The sequence below is a fragment of the Xiphophorus couchianus genome, chromosome 18, assembly GCF_001444195.1.
Source record: "Xiphophorus couchianus chromosome 18, X_couchianus-1.0, whole genome shotgun sequence".
In the NCBI taxonomy this organism is placed as follows: domain Eukaryota; kingdom Metazoa; phylum Chordata; class Actinopteri; order Cyprinodontiformes; family Poeciliidae; genus Xiphophorus; species Xiphophorus couchianus.
The window spans coordinates 9,147,278-9,153,618 of record NC_040245.1 but is presented as its reverse complement, the minus strand read 5'-3'; the positions used below and the strand labels follow the sequence as shown (position 1 = coordinate 9,153,618).

General features: G+C 38.9%; 1 long non-coding RNA gene across 1 annotated transcript; it reads left to right on the top strand.

Moving 5' to 3' along the window:
- The first annotated feature begins 2,716 nt into the window (after positions 1-2,716).
- Positions 2,717-6,005, top strand: LOC114161523 (uncharacterized). Its single transcript, XR_003599036.1, has 2 exons — positions 2,717-2,867; positions 4,423-6,005. It is a non-coding gene; the product is annotated as an uncharacterized LOC114161523 (long non-coding RNA).
- The last annotated feature ends 336 nt before the right edge of the window (positions 6,006-6,341 follow it).

The window sequence follows — 6,341 nt, the reverse complement described above, 5'->3', positions numbered from 1 at the left end:
TTGGACTGAAAAGATGAGTTCACAAGACTGTGGTCACTGTCGTATACAGCTCTGGAAAAAATGAAGAGCCCTATGCACTGAGCCCCATTGGAAACCTCAGAATTATTTCACCAAATACTGATTTCTGAACTCTTTCTGAGTTAAAACATTAGTACTGTTGTTTCTAATGTTTTAACTGGAAGGCCTGGAAGAGCAGCAATCTCCTCAGACAGTTTGCAAAATCTTATAATGAAACAGACAAATCAGTAGGAAGGTTAATTTTTCTGTTAATTTGTTCAGATGGTGCAATGTTGGTGGCAGATTTAAACTATACGGTCAACTCTATTTTCTCTAATTCTTAGTTTTGCTGTTTTATCCTTTCATTTTGCTATTGGACTTGAACACAGCTTCAACTAGAACAGTCAGAATGCTTGTTGATGGTGAGATTGAAGCTTTTTATTTTTTTCAGTTTTGAATGTCTGATCTGTTCTAGTCAGCTGTTTTCACTTTGGATATGAAATGAAATAATCTTGCAGGTCTTGTCCACCTGGAAACAGTTAGCTTGACTATGATGGAAAGTAGTGGTGCTGGAGAGGAAAACAAAAGGAGCACGATGATGATGACGATCGATGATAAAGATGAAGACAAGAGCTGAAGAGGAAATGTTTGTTGTGGAGTTTAGAAAGAAAAGAAAAATGAATGACAAATTTGAAAAGAGGGAAAACAGAACAACGTGCAGCGGTGACCCAGAGGGGATCCAAGGACCTGGATTTGTTCCGCTTCGAGGGTCCTATTTGCTTTGGCTTTGCGTCGACTGGACCATCTGGTTTTCCCCCCTCTCAGCTCCGAAAAACCAGACAGAGTCCAGAAACAAGGTATCACTCAAAAGAAAATCAGCAACAACAAAAAATAAAACAGGTCCAGGAATACACCGTAATCCATGCAGCTCACAGATGCCAGGCAGCGGAGAGAGAGCTGTAAAGCTGAACCGGGTTTAGCTACAGCTGGAGGCGGGTGATGTCAAAACAGGGCAAGGTTTCTGCTGCTGGAAACGTTTCCCTAAAAGAAGAACAGAGTTCCACCTTCTGCAGCACTGGGCCTGTGACTCACTGAGCTAATTCCAGATCTCTAAGAAAGATTTCTTCCTCTTGGATGGCCCTCGTGAGCTGGAAGGGTCTACTGCTCCCAGCAAGCAAGGAGAACTGGCACAAAAATCATTCACTTATGAACATCTCACTGCTCTTTTTTTTATAGTTTCTGGGACAATATCTTTCAGCAGTTTAAAAATTTATTATTTTAAACTGATCTGTAAAATGTTTTAACTGGAAACTGGACGTTTTATAATCGTTAAACTGTGGCTGTGTGTTAAGATCTGTGTCTTCTAGGCTCACCACCTTCAAAGAGCCGTTGGTTTAATTTAGCATATTTAACGCCTTCCATCTTCATCCCAGAGTTCATGATCAGGTTGATGATATGAACCGGTTCTGTCGGCTCCTTTATGTTGCTGCTTTTCTGTCACATTTTCTCCTTTATTTGCGATGGAAGTTCAGTGCTCAGGGTCAGGCCTGTTAACAAGGTGATTCATGTTAATTACAGAGCAATCAATAGAGATGACTGAAAGTGGCATTAATCAAAGCCTTTAGCTAAGTGGCAACATTTGAAATGGATTTGCGAGATCGGGTTTTTTATCACTAAATGGATAATGCCCAAGGTGATGTGTAGCAATCAGTCAAATGAAAAAAATGGCACTTTTTTTAAAGCTTAAAACTTTTATATACCCTTACATCAGGGTGTATTTTTCCATTTTAATGATTATTAAATCACGGGGATCCCTATAAAATTATTAAATTATATAAAATCATTGAAAAAACCTAAATCTCCTCCAAATACACATATTTGTACATTTTGGTGCTTCGAAACTAAGAACTCTTTTCATTTTCAGTCTATAAACACATCGACCAACAGCCTGTACAGTAATGTACGCTTTTTGAACTGAATTAAATTCCAGTAAAGGTGAGTGATGATATACTTTGACACATATGTGGGGATAATTGAAGGTAATTTCTTCATTTAGAAAATTAAAATCTGCAGGTCAGACATCAAAGACACATGGAAATAGTATTGGCCCTGAAAAGCCTGATCATCACTCTACTACTGTATTATTATTTTGACATTTAATCTGATATACCAAATATTCCAGAACCTATCCACACTGATTATTTTCTCAATTGAATAGGCAAAAAAAAAAATAATTAAAACTGTTTGGGCATGTGTAAAACACACAGACACGCACACACATGCCTACAGTCGCCCTCGTTGTTTGGAGAACTGCTCCATGACCGGGAGTTTTCTCTGCTCTGGATGTGGCAGACCTTTTCTGAAATTTGCCACATTTTAAATCCGTATGACGCCACCACTGACCTAATTCATGCTTCAGCCCTACGAGGATCCTGGTGCTGCCGTATCTGCATATTTAACAGGAGGACGGAGATTGAGAGGGAAACGCAGCATTCTTTGTCAAAGCTTTATCTTAAACAAATGAGCTTCTTCTGCTGCCATGAAGGACTGGTGTGGACATGTCCCCACCAACTCTGGCATGAAGGGGACAGTCCCCACCAATGTTCCTGTGTTGCAGGGTATAATACTCATTTGATCTTGTTAATATTAGATCTAATTGTTGTGGTTATCTGCATTAATTTAGTTTGGTTTGGGTGTGTAAGGAATGTAGTTGGGTCCTTTGTCTGGAAGAGGGGTGTGTTGGCGCCATAATCAAAAGAGTCCACTAGGGGGACTAGTTCGCTCTTCTCTACACTCAATACAAGAGTAAGTGAAAGCGCACTGATTTCATCTTGTGGTCATTTCTTCTCTTACATTTGTCCTTTTATAAGGTAAGAAATGGGATCTAACTCTCAACAGAATGACATGTGGATGAATGCTAGGCCTGTATGTGCGAATTTGTATGTATTTAGTTTATATTGCTTTAATGTGATGTGCGAAGAGTGTTTGGCTAACTAGCTTAGCTCTGTTGCTAACGGCGGTAGGCCTCATGTTCCGTTCGGCAAACGGCAGTTTGATTTGTTTAAATTGGAATAATAACTTGTGATTTTTGTGAAGTAGTACAAGCAATGTACTGTTTTTCATCATTTTGGTTGGAAATATTTCTATTTTTTTAATTATTAATTTAGTTCCGACTGTACCATAAAAACATTACTTAAATAATTCAGAGTGGAATGAAGTATATATAGAAAGTGGAGAGTAGGTTAGTCATGCTAGCTTAACTTTTATCACTTTAACATGTACTCAGGCGGTCACTTCCTAATGATCGCAAAATTAAAATTCAAAAACATAAATCTGCAACGGACAGAATGTTCTGTTTAGTGTTTTTACGTACATTTTTTTGTTTTTGGAAAAACTGCCCCAACCAGACCAAAAAAGGTTTTGCGTCTTCACTATTTGCTATATTAAAGACGCATTACATCTCATCTGCTATGTGTGAGTCAGCAGGACAAAGGTTTTGCCAACCAACTGAGAGAGACAACTTAGAATCAGAATCACATAATTGAAAACTAAAAATTTTGCACTGATGAGGATTAATTTGGTTTACACAGAAATGACTTATTCTGCTTTTGAAATGTTTAATAACATTTTGATTGTTATAGACATGAGATTTCATGTTCTTTATGTTTTTAGCACTTGATAAAATCAGACAATAAAAGACAACTATGTGATAATTCTTCACAAAAAAATATTACTGAATTATGAAAATGACATTTGTCAGCAGTTACATCACCATGTGAAATACATTATATAGATTAATTAGATTACTTCATTTTAACATTTATATTTCGTAGTATGTTTAATGCCTACTAAAAGGTTAATTTCGAAAGGTACTATTAATCTGACGAGCCTGATCAGAAAATACAGTATATCCTAATTTATTGAATAAGACTGTATGGCACTCACATTTAAGTTTTAGCTTTATTTTTAGCTCTAAAAAACAAAAGGCCTTCCAGTAACTGTGGGTGCATCAGCGCACCCCCCTCCCCCACCACTGCTCCTCCTCTTCCCCACCAGCATGCAACACAAAGTTACACCCTGGTCTGCTGCTATGATTCAGGGAAGTGAATGAGCCTGCTCTCCTCTGTGTAACTAAACCAGTGTGTGCCGTTATGGTGGGGGGAGGAATCCATGCAGCGATACCCTGTCAGGGAGATGTCACCAACATGCTGATGAATTAAAACAACATTGGAAGAATCAAACAGTGGCTGGGCTAGACTTGGTGTCACTGCGTGCATAAAGCAGAGTTTTATTGTTCTGCCTGTCTACGTGTTTACCCACTTGTATGAATGTTTGCACTGTGTCTACGTTGTATTTGATTTTGAGCTTTGTGCAAATGCTCATCGGCGCGTTCCGCTGTGTTTGCTTGTCTTTTTGATAAAACAGCCGAGTGACAGCAACCGGCAGGGGCGAAAGAAGAATGCGATTCTGTTTGACGTGCCGAAATCCAGTTTCATCCCCCGCTGTCTGCCTGAGAGCAGCCGAGATATGGATGGAGAGGGGAGATAAGTGGAGCGTAAATGTTTCTTTACCACATCTTATGTTCTTGGACAGTCACACTTCATCCCTCTCTATCTCCTACCATCTCTGTGCACCAACCTCCAGGCCTGGGAGGCGCTCCAAATGAAGCTCTCAGACATCCTGAACAAATTAAGCATCGTTAAAGATGAAATGTTGCTGCTGAAGATGCTATCGGGACGATAAACCAAAGCCAGCAACCACTTAGAAAACCGTGAGAAGCCTGTTCCTGGTTAGACAAAGATAACAAGCGACAAGATAAATTCATAAACCTTTTTCTGTTTTATAGGCCGACTTTGTGTTTATTTTTCTAAACCCATTTTTAGGGCTACCACAGTTCTCAATGTAGTACCTCAATTTTCAAGAGGCAGTGTTGTGTGAAATCAGCTTTCTTGAGCTATAACTTACGTTATGATGGCATTTCTTCATCAAAAACATACCTAGAGTAGTGTTGTCATTCTTTTATGGTTGTTTGAGAAATTGTTGACTCTCCACTGGTACCTGTTCTGGGAGCAGAAAAAGTTGTGTAACTTGAGTGCTGCGTTTTTGACGGAGCTGCAGACTCCAAGCAGCAACCCTCCCCAAGCCGAGCTTGCCCAAGGAATAAGCAAACTCAGCTGCTGCTTAGGGCCTCCACACTGTGAGGGGGGGGTCCCATAATTCATAACACAGATCATAAATCAAATTAGTTTTTTTATATGCATTGAGAATAAAAATACTATTAATTTTTATTTGACAATTTCACCTCAAATGAGAGCAAAGATTTAAATTTGCTGAAAATTGATTTAAGTTTCAAATGAATTGGCAAATTTATGAAAGTGAAAATGTCCCCAGTGCATTATTCTAGTCAAAGAAGGTTCATCAGTGATGTTAAGTTAATGGTTTTGTTCTTTGGAAATATCTGAGATTTAATGATATTCCTTTTGTAGATAAAAACCAGTTGGTCTTACTCATCTTAAAAGAATGAAAAGTCTGTAAAATCCTGAAGTGCATTTATGTGTTGCGCAAATTCCTTTTTGGGGACTAAAACCTCAGTGAAGAAACTTCTTCAGATCTTGCCAGGAAAGGGACACTAAATAAGCCCACCAAATTGTTTTTCTCTAAAACAAGAATTTTAAATATCAAGCAAAACCTTTGTTTTCTGTGTTCCAGCAAACCAAACTTTCAAAGGAACGTATAACATTGGGATGTTTCCACATGTTTCCAATACAGACAAGTGTGGTCTGTCTTAATGAAAGCCAGAGCAATAGCTAATTGACTTTGTTCACATTTTTTTTTCATCTTCAAAAATAATACAAAGTGAAAAAAACAACTTATTATTGTCAACTGGAGGTACATAAACTGTGAACGCAAGACAGATGGGAATTTAAATCCAAGTTTGTACATAAAACATAGGAAGCCTGTTTCTAAGCATGCAGTATAATAAAAACCGTTACTTCACGAAGCATAAATGATATCAGTCATCATTTTGCCATGACCTCCAGCTGTGCCTTATTTTAATTTGAAGCAGAGACGCCATTGCTCTTTCTGTGCGGAACCTGTGTCTTATTACGAGCAGCACAGGAAATCGTGCCGCATGAGGCAGTCGGCACGCCGCACTATGGCTCAGAACCAGCTCTACCATCCAAATGTGGGCTACGTTCGGACCGTAGTGGGTGTGAAAGACAATGTTAATAAGTGAAGTGACTTTTCTTCTTTGCGTGGAGTCGTCTGGGTGTACATCTGTAGATGTGTGTGGGAACTTGCATCGGTCTGTGCACTCGATGAGTGGAGCCGCAAGAGAAGAT